Consider the following 3,300-nt stretch of genomic DNA (forward strand, 5'->3'; position numbering starts at 1 on the left):
CGTGTAAGCATCTCAGCGCTGGCAGGGGTCTCCACACGGCTGCTCCAGCACCCAGGGCTTCAATGGGGTAGGTCCATGCTGCTTCTCTTTGGGGATGTCTCACAGGAAGAGAGCCTTGCCAGCTGAAGCAGGGAACTGGCTAAGGCAGGGACACTCTGGCCTGACCATCAGAAAGCAAGAGACCCAAGAACTCGAAAGGCAAGGCTCACCGAGCCGTTTATTTCTCTTCCCTTCAATTAACCCTACATGTGTTTATCGGCCAAGGTGGCACAATAAACTTGAACTAGCTCGCATAGCTCATGAAGACAATGTTCTGTGTACAAACTTTGGTGAGCAGTGGCTGGGGACTTAAAAGCTTCAGAGAGGCCATTGAAGACGCAACTGTTAATGGCTCCCCACCTGAAACAAAGATGAGTGAAGAGACTCAAAGACTCAGGGAAACAATTGATGAGTCCAATCGACTAACGGACCATATATAATTTAGCCTCCATGACCTTGAGACCAGAAGAATTAGATGGTGCGTGCGTACCATGACCAACTGTTCTGAAAGGGATCACATTAGAAGGTGCTGGATGGAGTGTGAGCACAATGTGGAACAAAGCTCAAAATAATTAAGACCAAGCATCCTGGTTGCATGGAGACCGGGAGAAGCCCTGAGACTATGGCCTTCAGTTACCTTTCTGGCCTAGAACTGAACTCACCACAGTCGCTCAATTTTTAACCAATAACAGACCAGTGAACAACAGACTCCTGGGAAAAATCAACCATTCAAGTTCCTAATGGTACATTTGCCCAAGGACAGAGTTCAGACGGCAAGAAGGGTTCAGAGAGAAGGAGGAATGGAAATGAGAAACACAGAGTGCAAGTAAGACGAGTGATGCTACCTTATGGGGATTGAACTCAATGCCATAAAGCAAATTATGTGAAGAATTGTTGTATGGAAGAGTGATGTTCTCTGTAAGCCTTTACCCAATTCATAATAAAAAGTTAAAATACCTAAATAAATAAATCTTGTGTTAGGGTTATCAAGTGTTATAATTTTTGTTGGTTTTACTTAAAAACCGTTCATTTCTATTAGGCAGTTATTAAAATCCTGAAGAAGTTAAGGTCAGTTAAGGGCTTCTAAATTATAAAATAACTGAAAGCCTAATTTTTAGCTACCTAAGTGTACTCTTTGTGAATTATCAGTTATTCTTTGAACCACTTGCTCAGGAAACCAAATATTATTCATTGCAAAAATTGAACCCTGGTTAAGTGCCTCAGGATACAGGGAACAACAAAGAGAGCAGTAATTCAACAATACAAAATAAGAAATTGAAGTACTATATGAAGTGGAAAATTCACTTTTAAAACACAGTGGCCTCCAGATGCAGCTCTGTCATGAATATAGGCTTGAAAGGGTAGGGGCATTATGTGAAATAGAACTATAGATTTTGTGCTTATAAAGTAAAATCCAGCCAAGTAACCAAACAAGCACAGAAACAATAGCACTCGGAGAGGTTTCCTCTGCATGAAGTAGACATCATTTTCAGTAAGACTCGGGAAGTCTTGGAAGGGTATAGGAGGAGTCATTTCTCTTACTCCCACCTCATGGCCCTCCTACCTTTTCCCACCTATCCTTGTGCAGTTCATTACTTTGGGATAAGACAAATTAATTAGGTTTGTGCCATAAAGATAATTAAATTTCCTTAAGTTTCATAATACTACATAAGCGTTATGAAAATACATCTCAAGGTGATAATAAAAGTACAAATTATAATAGACTTTTCAAAAGTAATAGAAAGTTTTCACTGAGATCTTTATTTTCTTTGAGCTAAATTAGTAATCGTTTAGCACCTTACCATTTTACAAGGGCTTTTATATCCTTTTTTTGATCCTTATAACAATCCCATGGGTTTGGTAAATCAAGCATTGTTATGATCTTCATTCAAGATGTGTAAACTAAGTCCCAGAGAAATTCAATTCCTTGTCTAAAATATAGAACTCATAACATTTTAAAAATTTAAATCCCATTCTCCTGCAATTGACAACCCCTAAGAAAGGAAGGCACTTAACAAACACAATCCATTTTGGGTAACATAGATTACCCTGAGACATATTCTACAGTGATCATATCTGGGCTCATTAGCAGCTGAACAGGAAGTTCAATAAATGCAGGAACATCCAACCCTCAGATGTGTGGTTTGCAAAGTATTAGCAAGTGTGTCTGGGTCCTCTTTCACAGGAGGTTCTTCATCAGTGAAATTGAGTGATAGGTAGATGTGGTCATTCAATTGTTGGATTGAGGGATAACAATAATAGCAAGTAAAGCACCCCCCACCGCCCGCTCCCCTCCCTCAGCACCAAATAACATGAATTCAAAGTCCTTCCTTACCTTGTAAGGGGAGCCAAGCCAGCAAGCTGAACACTGCCCACCAAGTCATACTGCGCTGTGCGTCTGTGACCCGGTGTCGACTTCCTCTAGATTCTGAACTAAAGGGACCCGTGTGGTTTCTTTTAAAGGGAGAGAGTTAGTATTCTGTGACCTCATTGGTATAGACGCCCCCTTCTAAGTTAGCTGCCCCCAAACACCTCCTGTAGGAACATTTAGGGAACCCCATGTGTCATCTCCATTGTGGAGAGGTGTGAGCGGTCTGTTGGTGGCACGCCCATTCTATCACACGTGGGTAGTACTGGTAAAGTCAACTAGTTGCGACGTTTGGGGGAGGAAGGAGTGGTAGGAGATATATTAAAATGCCCTATGTAGTAATGTTAATCTTATTTTTCCTTTCTTAATTCATTACATAATTACAATTAAATTTCTCTTTAATTCTTATGAATAGTCTATATTGATAACAGACAACAATTTTTCATGGAGTAGAGTGACCAGATTTTAACATTGGTAAAGCGGGACACCATTGATAAAACTCATATCCTGGCAAAATAGCCACATGACAACCGAAAACTGTATACCCTAGCTTGTCATGCATTCTTTCCAAAAATCAGGACTTCTTAAAAATTCCGCAGGATGCAGGACAAATTGTTAAAAATCAGGACTGTCCCACCGAAAGCGGGACATCTGGTCACCTTAGTTATCAGGGACAACAGCATCGTGATAAATGGACACCACATTAAAGTTGCTAAAGATTTCATTTTGTTTGTGTCCACAACCAACGCCTATGGAAGCCGTAGTAAAGACAGGAGACAATGTATATGTGATCATTAGGGCTTATGTCAACTCCTGGCTAGAGGTGGAGTCAAACCTATCAGTCAAGTTGAAGCCTGATGACACCATCCGGATGTCATAGTCCTTTTGTGTAT

The sequence above is a fragment of the Echinops telfairi genome, unplaced genomic scaffold (genome assembly GCF_000313985.2).
Source record: "Echinops telfairi isolate 266 unplaced genomic scaffold, ASM31398v2 ScPeMD7_5167;HRSCAF=5991, whole genome shotgun sequence".
Classification (NCBI taxonomy): domain Eukaryota; kingdom Metazoa; phylum Chordata; class Mammalia; order Afrosoricida; family Tenrecidae; genus Echinops; species Echinops telfairi.